Source organism: Cynocephalus volans, chromosome 15, assembly GCF_027409185.1.
Source record: "Cynocephalus volans isolate mCynVol1 chromosome 15, mCynVol1.pri, whole genome shotgun sequence".
Taxonomy (NCBI): Eukaryota; Metazoa; Chordata; class Mammalia; order Dermoptera; family Cynocephalidae; genus Cynocephalus; species Cynocephalus volans.
The window spans coordinates 12,685,578-12,699,628 of record NC_084474.1 but is presented as its reverse complement, the minus strand read 5'-3'; positions in this window follow the sequence as shown (position 1 = coordinate 12,699,628).

The following is a 14,051-nucleotide window of genomic DNA, read 5'->3' as shown; positions in this document are numbered from 1 at the left end:
TAAAACTTTCCCTTATTTTCTGCTCCAGAAACAATTTTTAGAAATTTTATGCATGATTGTCTTAATAGCAAACTCTGGGTCCTGCAACTTAACTTGCCGGCTTCCTGCACCCACCTGTATCCATGTGCTAATAGGAGACAACAGTCTCACACTGCCCTGAGGTCTGGATGCAAATTAGGTTCCAGAGCTGACCAATGGACTGTGTCCCATAATCAGCCAATACAAATTAGCAGGACTGCATCCCTTATTTACATAAGAGGACCTAAATGGGAACTTGGGTGGGAAGTTAGGGCAGGAATTTTGGCTATATATGATCGCCTCTCTCCTTTGTTTGAGGGAGACACTGATTTAGGAGTCTTCACTCCCCAGTGCTCTCCTTGCCTGCAGGCAAAAAGGCACTCTGTAACACCAAACAAAGAGCTGTAACACCAAATAAAGAACTGTAAAACTGCAACACTGACTCCTGTCTTGGATTCCTCTGTGCGATCTCACCCACAACACCTTCTCTCTCCTGCATCATCAGTTTCTCCTCATGCTGGATGGTCTAATCAGCATATTAAAATGCTCTAATAAAGAAAAAGAAAACAAAACACTGCTTTTCCTTTCCCCACCATCTCTTCATATCCCTCCAGCTGTGCCCATTTCTCTGCTTTCTTTCACAGCAAAACTCCTCAAGAGAGTTCTAGATAGGCTATCTCTACCTTCCCTTTGTTTTGATTTAGGGGTTTTCCTATGAATAACCTGCATATTGCCAAATCTGATAAGAAACTGTCTGTCCCCCTGGCCCTACGCAATCAATCACCAGTCTACTTTCTGTCTCTATGGATTTGCCTACTTTTGAATATTCTTATAGATGGTATCATGCAGTGTGTGTTATTTTATGACTGGTTTATCCACTTAGTGTAATGTTTTCAGTGTTTATTCATGTTGTAGCATGTATCATTTCTTTTTGTTGCTCAGTAAAATTCCATTGTATGGATATGTGACATTTTGTTCATTCATTAGCTCATGAGCATCTGGGTTGTTTTCACTTTAGGGCTTTCATGAATCATGCTCATCGTGCTCAAGTGAGCATTTATGCACAAGTTTTTGTGAGGGCCTATGTTTTAAGTTTTCTTGTTTATATACCTATGAGTGGAATTGCTAAGTCAAATAGCAACTTCATGTTTAATTTTTCCAGGAACTGCCAGGCTATTTTCCAAGCAGCTGCACTGTTTTACATTTCCATCAGCAGTGTGTGAATGTTCCAGTTTTTCTACATCCTTCTCAACACTCGTATCTGTCTTCTTGATTATAGCCATCCTAGTCGATGTGAAGTGGTATCACATTTGGTTTTAATTTCCATTTCCCTAATAGGTAATTATGTTGAGCACCTTTACATTTATTGACGATTTGTATACCTTCTTTGGAGAAATGTCAAATTCAAATCAAAGAAACCATTGTCTAATCCAAGGATGCCATGATTTAAACCTGTGTGTTATTCTAAGAGTTTATATTATTAGCTTTTACATTTAGGTCTTCAATTCATTTGAGTTAATTTTTGTACATGGTATAAGATAGTGTTCCAACTTTATTCTTTTGCATATAACTATCTAATGAGCAACTGATTTTTGACAAAAATGCCAAAGCAAATTGTTGGACTGGGTCACAGACCCTTCAAACCTGTCCTGTACAGGTTGCAAGCTCAGTAGTTGGAAAAGATTCTGGGAGCCACTGGCAAAGTTGACATGCTTTATTTGGATGTGAGCTCAGCCTCCCAGTGGATCCAAGCCATTGTCTTTTATACTAGAGTCAGATAGCCAAGGAACACATGGGCACACATGCACAGTTTTACCACTCTTACATAATGTATTTACAACAGACATGCTGAGTCGTGCTCAACTGGATATGAGGTGAGGGAGCCCGACCATTCTGTCTACATTTTCCTCATACTCCACCCCTTCAGGGTCCCTCACCATACAATCTATGCATCTGGAGTCTTCCACAATGTTTCCTTAGTGAGGATAGATGACCCTTGCATCCATAAACCACAGCAGCAATGTAGGCTGCAGCAACATGCTACTAGGACATAGGCTCCCCCTCCCAGTATGGCCAATACGCACCTCCATGAAGAGGATATACTGGCCCAACATTCCTGGAGGAGATCCCATGTCAATTTTTGAACATTATGAATTTCACTTGTTAATTGTTGTAAGGCCTGAGTAACATTATGATGATATTCAGGAATATATATATCAGTCATCATTGAGGTGATTTTCCATGGGAATCTTGCAGCCACACTGGTGGGAAACTTGGTGCATATCCAGCAAGCAGAAACATTGGCCACACGAGCATATGTATGTGCCCAGTTGACTATGGTATTGTCAGCCACAAGGCTATGAGTGAAAAGACAGAAGAGTTACTGGTACCAATAGAGGGAGTTCTTGCCCCTCTGGTAGAATACATGCCAGTTTTCCATCCTGAGAAAGGATGGTTGTAGTAATAGGTATCTTACCTGGTTTATGATACCATACATTATCAACCAACACTGATGGATCTATAGGTTCTACATGTAACAGTATAGAGGAACTCATACCTGGCCATAATGATAGTATAAATGTGCCCTTTAGAATACAGCATTTATCTGTTCCAGGTATTACCTTTTCTTGGGGAGGTCAGGTACTTGTCACCCAAGGTAAGACTTTGCAAGTCTTCTTCCAATCCTTTCCCCCAAGTCTCCATTAGGCCTACCCAGTGTATACAGGGGGCTTCTATTTTCCAAGGCCATTCCCACTATACTGTCTTCCCTTGCTGTAAACAGGTTGGAGCTGGTAAGAGGATATCTCCATTCTTACCATATCCTGGTTTCAGGAGATCATCCTTAGTAGTAACTTGTAATTGAATAGATGCAGCAACCCTATGTAATAGAGCCTCCACTGGATACAGTCTGCCCTTATAAGGTCTATTGTTTATGGTTTGAACCATTGGCCATGAATGCCCTGTCTACCCCTTCAGGAATGGGGGGCTGGCAAATAGCCTAAATCCCCTATTCAGAAGACCATTTTACTGTTCAATCATTCCTACTGGCTGGGGGTAATATGGTACATGTATTGACAGTTTTGAAGCCCACTTCTGTACTTCCTGTCCAGTAAAGTGGGTTCCATTATCATTTTCTATGACCAGGAGTTGACCATACATAGCCATAAGGCTATTCAACACCTTAATAGTAGGTACCTGGTCTGGAGCCTTGCAGGGCCACACAAACAGAAGTCCTGTAGCCGTATCTACAGCTGTGAAAATATACCTGAAATTCTCCAACGTGGGGAGCAATCCTACTTAATCCACCTGCCATCAAGTAAGGGGCACCCTTCCTCGAGTTATTTGCCCATCAGTATGAGGCACCTGTTTGGGCTGTGGACTTTCATAGGTGCATACCAGGCAAGTGTGACAGGTGTTCACTACATCTTCCCATGTTATAGGCAGGGCCCATCCTCAAGCCGCCATCCACATGGTTTTGCTGCCAGCATGCTAGTTCCATTGATGTAACCACTGGGCTACATCAGCGGCTGGGGCTCTCTCCAGCCACCTTACCTTAGCCAATGCGTCAGCTTCATCATTGCCTGGACTGGCTAAGGGGAAGTGTCCTGTGACATGGAAAAGAGTTATTTCCTTCTCATGTCCTAATTCCCATAATTCTCGCCACATGGCTTGTTCCCACAGGAGTCAGTGGCCTACCATCCACTACTGGTATTTGCAGGTAGATATCCAAAGGGTAAGACCCTTGTATACTGCCCAACTGTCTGTACATATAGTGAGTGGCCCAGATTCATTTTTAATCACCATCCATACTGCTCTTAACTCAGCCCATTGACTACTTTGCCCTATGCCATTTTCATAACATATGGTATCTGTTAAGGGCTGAACAGCAACAGCCATCCATGATGTGAGGAGCTCATGCTGGAGCCATCTGTATACCAGGATTGCTACACAATATGTCCCTGTCCTTCACGCATTGGTGTGACCTCTACCTCCAGGGGTAGGGTTTGTGTCAAGGTCTCCTCCCCTACTTCTACTGGTCCTAACACAGCTTGTAATTCATTTGATAGAGGGCTTGTAGGTATAGTACTCCTTTGTTCTATATATGCTCCCCATTTGGACAGAGTGGGAGTTTGAGTGACACCTGTTTTGGGGGCAGTTGTCCACATGCACAACCAACTCAGCATGGGGTATGTCATCTGTACTAGGACCTTGGCCGTTCCTGTTATAGCCTCAGTAGCCATCAGGGCAGAATACACAGCTGCCAACTGTTCTCTATCAGAGAGTAACATATTTCAGCACTCTTCCAGAGCTGGGACCAAAATCCTATAGGTGTTTGGAATCAGTTCTGTCTTTGCCACAGACCCCATCCTGACCCTTTTTGGGTTATATGCACATCTAGTTCAAAAGGCCTAATGGGATCAGCCACTTGTAAAACTTGCACTTGCTCTATTACCCTCTTTGTTGCCCAGTAAGCCCGTTCTACTTCCTCAGTTGAATCCCAAGGGCCTCCTTTCTTTGTTAATGCATACAGCAGGCAGGCCATTTGGGCCATATGGGATACAAAAGACCTCTAATACCCGAGAAGTCTCAAATATGCCTGCAGCTGAGATACTGTTGTGGGCTGAGAGTATACTTGTATTTTGTCTATCATAGCTCCTGGGATGACTCATGTCTTACCTGACCAGACAACTCCCACGAATTTGACAGTCAGCCCAGGTCCTTGTACTTTGGTTGTGTTCATGGCCCACCCACATTGCTCCAAATGACCTGACAGTGTTGGGACTGCCTGAGTTAAATCTGCAAGAGAATCAGAGGTTAGTAGGACATCATCTATATAATGAAATATTGTAACCATACAGGGCCCAATCCACTTTGCCAGTCCCTAGCCACTAAACCATGACAGATGGTTGGGCTATACAGGTATCCTTGCTAACACCTGAAAAGTCCATTGCCTTCCCTCCCAGGTGAAGGCAAATTGATCTTGGCTATCAGCCAAGATTGGAATAGAGAAAAAAGCATTTGCCAGGTCCAATACATAATGATAAATTCCTAGCTGAGTCATCAGCTGATCCATTAAATCGTGAACTGAAGGCACAGCTGCATACTAAGGAGGGACTACTCTGCTCAGTTCTCATTAATCCACACTCATTCTCCAGGTACCATCAGGTTTTTCACTGGCTGTACCAGGGCATTAAATGGGCTATATGTGGCATGAATAATGCCAACTTTCTCTAATTCCAATATAGTGACTCCTATCTCTGCATGTCCTCCCAATAGGTGATACTGCTTCACATTGACTATACCTCTTGGCTTGGGTAACACCTGTGGGTCATGTTTAGCATATCCCTATAACACAGACTCTACTGTCCATATACACAGCTGAAATTCTCCAACTGTTGTTTGCAGGTATAAACCGTAAAGTACATCTATACCCAAGATGCATTCAGCTACTGGAGATACATATACAGTATATACATGGGTGGCAATTGTCCTATGCCCAACAGCAATGACACAGCTTTGACTTTAATAGTATGTCCTCCATAGCCATCAACATGAAACTGTGGCCACTGGAAACTTATCTGGGTTGCCATGTATCAGGCTACATTCTGCACTGGTATCCACCAATGCCAATAAATGCTGAACATTTTTCTCTGACCAATATATTACCAGTTCAACATGAGGTATCTGGTCCTTGTCTGCCCCCAAAAGGTGGGCACCTTGGCCTGCTCCCTAATCGAAATGAAACAGTGCATCCACCTCTGCAGAAGCAGACAAAAAATCTTTTAAATTCACTGGGCGTACCTTGCCATCTGTTTCTTTCAGAGGTTTGATGAAATGGTGTTCAGGACACAATTTTTGCCACTAGGTGAACAGGATCACATTCGGTTGCAGTCGATTTTCTCCCTATCGACCTCTGCCGTGAGCAAGTCAAACCACATCTGCATATGGCTGGTCTTGCTCGGTCCCTTCAGGATCACATTCCAAGCATTTCTTGGGGGCTTGGTCTTCGCCACCTTTTGGACCCCCTTTGTTTGTCTCCTCCTCTCCACTTTGCCCAGACAGGCCATAATGGTCATTACTTTATGTATAGGATGACCAACATATGGGATCAGTGACCCAAAGGACGTTGATGGAGCATTTTGCAGCACTACATCTCTCATGCTGCCTGTAAAATGTTCATTGTCCAGACCATTGGTGTTCACATTAAACATGGACTGCTGCATCCCCAGCTCCTGAATTATTTTAATCAACTCGGCATACGTTTTCCATTTACTCAGAATTTTGGTCAGTTCTCCAGCATTTGTCCACAGAGTGCATTCACCCATTCCATCAAAGAGTGGTTACACTGCCCCTGTGCATATCTGCAGCTATTCTGTAATCACTGTTGCAGGGATGGGTGTGTGGTAATGGAGGCTAACTTTTCCACCTCCTCACCAGAGCATATCACACTATCCACCCCTAGGTCCCACAACCATAGGAGTAAAGCAGCTAGGGGTTCTCCCTGTTTCTGTTGAAACTGTTTCCCCAAAACAACCAACTCAGCCTGGGTATATGCGATATAAGCAGTGAACTGAGTCACTTGTGGGTTGCCTACCAGTTGTCCGCCCAGTCTCATAGGCTGGTCATGCTTCATTTTCTGATGAACAGGTCGTGCCAGGAAATGTACAGGTTCTCCCAACTCACCCAGTGTCAAAAGCAGGGGTGACCTGCTAATGTACTTCATCCTCCAGAGCATGTACTTGTGCTTCCAACATGTCTGCCTTTTGTTTCAAATCTCGAAGCTGCACCACTTCATGAAGTGCCTGGTCCATGTTGTCTCACAGAACAGTGAGCCACGGCCAGCTCCCAGTTAACAGGAAAGCAGGTGGCCACATTTCTTCCCTCCCCTGAGGGGCTAGTGGCTCACTTATCTGCTCAGAATCCTGCCAGCAATGCCAATTGTCAGGTTGGGTCACCGACTCTCAAACCCATCCTATGCAGGCTGCAACCTAGGTAGTTGGAAAAAGATTCTGGGAGCCATTGGCAAGGTTGACATGTTTTATTTGGATGTGAGCTCAGCTCCCCAGTAGATCAGAGCTGTTGTCTTTTATGCTAGAGTCAGATAGCCAAGGAACACATGGGCGCACATGCACAGTTATACCACTCTTACATAATGTATTTAGAACAGACATGCTGAGTCATGCTCAGCTGGATATGAGGTGAAGGATCCTGACCATTCTGTCTACGTTCTGCCCACACAATTCAAAGAAGAAATGATAAACTTTTCAATAAATGGTGATAAAAAAATGGATAGCCATATGCAGAAAAAAACTCAATCATTATCTCACACCATATGGAAATTTTAGTTCAAATGTTTCATAATATATACACTAAATATAAGAGCTAAAATTATAAGTCTTCTAGAATAAAACATAGGAGAAAGTTTTAGTGATGTTGGGTTAAGCAAAAATTTCTTAAATAGAATACAGAAAGTATAAACTTCAATACAAAAAATCAATAAATTTGACTACATAAAAGCTTTTGCTCTTCAAAAGACACTTAAAAAGTCCAGTCACACAAAGGCACCAAGCCTATTCACTGGGGAAGGGACTGCCTCTTCAGCAAATGGTGCTGGGATAACTGGATATCCATATGCAGGAGAATGAAACTAGACACATACCTCTCACCATATACTAAAATCAACTCAAAATGGATTAAGGATTTAAATATACACCCTGAAACAATAAAACTTCTTAAAGAAAACATAGGAGAAACACTTCAGGAAATAGGACTGGACACAGACTTCATGAATATGACCCCCAAAGCACGGGCAACCAAAGGAAAAATAAACAAATGGGATTATATCAAACTAAAAAGCTTCTGCACAGCAAAAGAAACAATTAACAGAGCTAAAAGACAGCCAACAGAGTGGGAGAAAATATTTGCAAAATATACATCTGACAAAGGATTAATATCCAGAATATATAAGGAACTCAAACAACTTTACAAGAAAAAAACAAGCAACCCAATTAAAAAATGGGCAAAAGAGCTAAGTAGGCATTTCTCTAAGGAAGATATACAAATGGCCAACAGACATATGAAAAAATGCTCAACATCACTCAGCATCCGGGAAATGCAAATCAAAACCACACTGAGATACCATCTCACCCCAGTTAGGATGGCTAAAATCCAAAAGACTCTGAACGATAAATGCTGGCGAGGTTGCGGAGAAAAAGGAACCCTCATACATTGTTGGTGGGACTGCAAAATGGTGCAGCCTCTATGGAAAATGGTATGGAGGTTCCTCAAACAGTCGCAGATAGATCTACCATATGACCCAGCTATCCCACTGCTGGGAATATACCCAGAGGAATGGAAATCATCAAGTCGAAGGTATAACTGTTCCCCAATGTTCATCGCAGCACTCTTTACAATAGCCAAGAGTTGGAACCAGCCCAAATGTCCATCATCAGATGAGTGGATACGGAAAATGTGGTACATCTACACAATGGAATACTACTCAGCTATAAAAACGAATGAAATACTGCCATTTGCAACAACATGGATGAACCTTGAGAGAATTATATTAAGTGAAACAAGTCAGGCACAGGAAGAGAAATACCACATGTTCTCACTTATTGGTGGGAGCTAAAAATTAATATATAAATTCACACACACACACACACACAAAAAAAAAAAACGGGGGGGGGAAGATGATATAACAACCACAATTACTTGAAGTTGATACGACAAGCAAACAGAAAGGACATTGCTGGGGGGGAGGGAGAGGAGGGAGGAGGGAGGGAGGTTTTGGTAAGGGGCAACAATAATCAACCACAATGTACATCGACAAAATAAAAGTTAAAAAAAAAAAAAAAAAAAAGTCCAGTCACAGACTGGGAGAAAGTGTTTTCAAAATGTGTATCTGACAACACACTTGTATCCAAAATATGTATAGAATTCTTACAATTCAATAATAAGAAAACAAGCAAACTAATTAAAACATGAACAAAAGATCTTATCACACATGGAAAATAATTTTGGAAAACATTTTGGCAGGGTCTTAAAAAGTTAAGAGTTGGGCTGGCTGATTAACTCCATTGGTTAGAATGCAGCCTTATAACACCAACCTCATGTTTCAGATCGCCCTCCTGGCCTTCCATACAAAAAAATGAAGAGTTAAGAGTTCACTTTCCACATGACAGGGACATCTCATTTGTAGAGAAACGTAAGCACATGTTCACATGAAAACTTGTACAGGATTTTTTATAGCAGTTTTCTTTGTAATAGCCAAAAACTGGAAAAAATTCAAAATTTCAACAGGTGAAAAAATAAATTGTGGTATATCTATACAATGGAATACTAATTGGTACTAAAAGGAAATGAACAACTGATATAGTAACATGGGTGAATCTCAAAACAATGATGCTGAGTGAAAGAAATGGTGGAAAATGTAACCAAATCTATTATTACAGAAAATAATCAGTAATTCCCTGGGAATGTGGCATAGCAGGGAAGAGATGGGGATAGATTACAAAAGAGCTCAAGGAAACGAGTGTGTGTGATAAATATGTTCATTATTTTAATTGTGGTGATAGTTTCAAGGGTACATAATACACCAACATGCATCAAGTTGTACACTTTAAACAGTGCAGTTCATTGTGTATCAGTTACACCTCCATTAAACTGCTAAAAAGAATGAGATATGTTATTTTATAAGTTTTAAACTTCTGTAAAGTTACTTAGGGTTTTGTAATTTGGTTTTTGAAAATTCAACATTCTTTTTGAAATCTGCTCATGTTGATGTGTTTATACATTATTCATACCTTTGTACAGTATCTGATCATATGAATACAACACAGTATTTATCCATTCCCTTGTTGATTAACATCTGGATTGTTTCCAATTTTTCACTTTACAAAGAGTACTGCTATTAATATTCCTGTATGTCTCTCTATGCAGCACATATATGTGAGGGTATATTAGAAACAGAACCAATAATACGAGGGTACTTCAAAATGTTTATGGAAAAATCGAATAAAAAGATCTTTCCACGAACGTTTTGAAGTACACTTGTGTATGCGCGCGCGCGCACACACACACACACACGAAGAGATTTGTTATGAGGGATTGATTCACACAATTATGAAGGACAGGAAGTCTCACCATCTGCCATCTGCAAGACCCAGAAAAACTGGTGGTGTAATTTCAATCTGAGTCCAAAGGCCTGAGAACCAGAGGAGCCAATGGTGTAGATCTCAGTCCAAAGACAGGAGCAAACTGATGTCCCCACTCAAGCAGGCAGACAAGAAGCAAAATGGGTGAATTCCTCTGTCCTTCTGCCTTTTGTTCAATTCAGGCCTTCAGTGGATTGGATGATGCCCGCCCACACTAGGGAGGGTGGTCTACTGAGTACACTAATTTAAATGCTAACTTCATCCAGAAACATCTTCACAGGCACACTAAGAAATAATGTTTAATCTGGACACTCCGTGACTTGTCAAATTGACACATAAGATTAACCATCACAGAGGATTTCTAAAATGTGCCCTAGAGTTGTTGGGTCACAATTATCACATCTGCAACTTCACTAGATCTTCCCAAATTGTTCATCAGAGTCATTCAATTTGACACTCTCATCAGCACTATATGCAACTTATCCTTGTTCTGTTCTTTCCAATATCATGGGTCTAAAATGGTAAATTGTTTTTTTTTTTTTTTTTTTGTCATTTTTTCGTGACCGGCACTCAGCCAGTGAGTGCACTGGTCAGTCCTATATAGGATCCGAACCCGCGGCGGGAGCGTCGCCGCGCTCCCAGCGCAGCACTCTACCAAGTGCGCCACGGGCTCGGCCCAAATGGTAAATTGTTTTTAATGTGTATTTTTATAATTATTACAAAATTTGGTCACTTACTCATGTTAGTCATTTGGATTTTCCCTTCTGGAAATTGCCTAAAATTTGGTGGGAGAAATAATGGAGAAACCAGCTAAATTTTCTCCCACATGTAGTCAGTATGGGAAAGCGAAATATTCTGACCTCAAAATATTTCTTCGACATATTTCAAGATGGCTAATTCAGGGAGACTGGAAAAACAAGATTAGCTAGAAGGCTATTTCTTTGTGGAATTAAATTTACATCTGTATATGCAAACAGCCAGGCTTCCTCTGAAGCACCCCTCCTCCAGCTACTCTCTATTCTTTCTGAGGGCAGCCTGAGATCACCTGAAGTATTTTCATCTGCATACAAGGTGTCTCTACCTAACTTTAACTTCTGACTTCCTTCTTTCACCTGTGACAACACCTCCCCCTAGAACTTCAGAGTAACCATATATAAACTTTGTACCCCCATGGGACATTTGGGGCATTACTCTCTTGTCATTTCCCTGTGCTTTGCTTTCTCCCAACATGTAAAATAATAAAATTTATTATGTTTTTCTCCATATTGTTAGGTCGATGAGACAAACAAAATAAAGGACTCCAAGCAAAACATTTTTATGCAAAGGAGTTTACTCCAGCAAACCTGGAGAGAAAACTGAAAGATCAGTATTCTGCCCAGTACAGACTAGCAGAGGCCTTATAGGGTTTGAATTTGGGAAGCAGGGGATTAGGTGGAACAGCCTAAATTCTGAGAAGGGGTTAGGCAGCTATTCTGAGCACTAATGGCTTTGTGGTTTTTTCCATTTTTTACAAGATCCTGTTTTGTACCAGATGTTCTTATCAGAACACACTGACCTTGAGGTAAAGGCAAGGGGTAGGGGGACAGGGTGAGGGAGTAGTCAATGTAGCTGTGCTTATGTTAAGTTGACTGCGAGGGCTAATAAATATTGATCTAAATTTTTCACTGATTTTTATTAATGAACTTTTAGGAGTGAAAAAGTATTCCTTTGACCCCTACACCAGTTATTTCAATACCATTTGTTGAAAAATCTTTTTTCCACTGATCTGAAATGGCAATTGCCCCCACCCACATCTAGGCCAGCAACGGGAGCCAGCCCAAAGCCTGGGGGTGCTGAGACCGGAGCTGAGGGCCCACCATGCCCCTACCTGCAACCAGATCTTGGATGTACTTATTAGCCATTTGTGTTTCTTTGGGGTGTGTGACTTATCAGCTCATGTCCTTCACCAAATTTCTGCTTATATTTTTTCTAACTTATTTTTAAGTGTTCTTTTTGCAATTAAAAAACAAAATTAAGAAAAATGAAATCAAATACCCTTATCATGTACCTATTTCTTATGTGTATGCACACGTGTACGTGTGTGTTTCTCTATAGCTTAATTCTCCTCTATAAATAAATCCAAGTAACTAAAGGTATTCAGTAAATGATCTGATTTGCTTGTCCTTTCCTGTGCTGGTAATTTACTGCTGCAGCAGCTCCTCCCCCCCCCACACAAATGAGTTGCTTTAATTCCACGTGATACAGAATTTGGAGAAAAACAAAGACCAAAGGGCAGACTGGCAGGATTCTGGGCTGGGTTTACTCTAAATTCACAGCTAAGGCAGAAATAGCTGAGTGAAAACAACTAAAGAGGATTTGAGCCACTGTCTTGCTTCCTTCCTTGTTCATCATCATCTTCTTTTTTTTTTATGCAAAAGTTTATTTGTAAATGTACCACAGGCTCCAAAACAACACTTCATTCTAGTTATACGTGGCAAAATATGTTATGGCAGTGAATCCAGACGTTTAAATAAGAATGGAATCAAGAGTCACTAGGGTCAGACACAAGGAATAGTTTGGTTTTTGCCAGATTTCATTTCTTTCTTTCTGAAGTTGGCTGGTATGGGGATCCGAACCCCCGACGCTGGTGTTATGAACGCCGTGTTCTACCCAACTGTACCCGAGAGCCGCCCCCTCAACTCAAAATAAAAAATAAAATAAAATAAAAAAAGGCTCCCTGATGGATATAGGACTTGAGTGAAACTTGCAGGAATAGTAGCAGCATTTGGACTGGAAGGAAAGGTACAGGTGACAGATACCTCAACTTGAGCTGTCCTACTTCTCGCTAAGATTGGTTGGTTTGTTTCTTTTTGTGGCTGGCCGGTATCGGCAGGCAGCCGGACTTGGGTTCAGTAACAGATCTGGGGGAGTCTCAGCCAGGAGCTGAATACCCTGGGTAACAAGTCCATTATCGTTTTCAGTAAACCAACATCGATATAACATTTTTTGAGAGTCCACAAAATTCTCACCATTCAAATCCAGGACGAGAATGATAAAAAAAACAGTACGACTAAGACACCGAATCCCTCAGCACTCTGGCTGTGGTGTGAAATAAAGTCGACTTTTTTCCCCCCAAAGCCTTTTGTTCACCAGCTTCCTTCCCAGTCTTACACAGTGCTCCCTCAGGGTTGTCTTTATCCTTTACGTTTCCTCTGAACTCTAAACTTACGAAAATCAGGGCATTTTCAAAAGTTAACACTATCTCTTGCTCCTTCCCAGATCCTACATGTATGCAATAAATTTGTTAAAGAAACCACATTTTGGATTGTTGAGTCACCTCTGCAAAAAAGGGGCTAGTCTCGTGCTTAAATCTCTACTACGTCGCTATTCACCGATCAGTAAGTACTGTGGACTAATTTAGGGAAGGTGAGGATTCTTGGTGACAACTGAATGTTTCCCTTGCCAACAAAAGTTTAAAGGAGGCGAGGAGTCTACCCCAAATCTATTCATTGGTGTACCCCCAAGTGGAAACACACCGGTCTCTCCCAGTCCAGCCCTTCTGTCTTTCGCAAATGAGTAGACCCAGCGACCGGGTACAATTGTCTTTGGGGCTCCTTCTTTTCACTGCAATGCCGAAAAGCGGAAGCCTAAGCCAGATTACACGGACGAGCTGCCAACCAGGCCTGAGCGCCTTCCCAGGGACCGTACCACCGCCGGGCGGAGAGGAGCGTCGCGGGCCGCCCCACCGAGTATGCGCAGGCCGGGGCTGGGGCGGGGAAAGAGAAAGTCCGTTCTGGCCGCGCTCCACAGCCAATCCCGGTGGAGGGAGAAGCCCGGACACTGTGACGCGCGGAGGGCGTGGCGGCGTGGGAGGGGCAGGGCGCCCGGCCCCTGGGA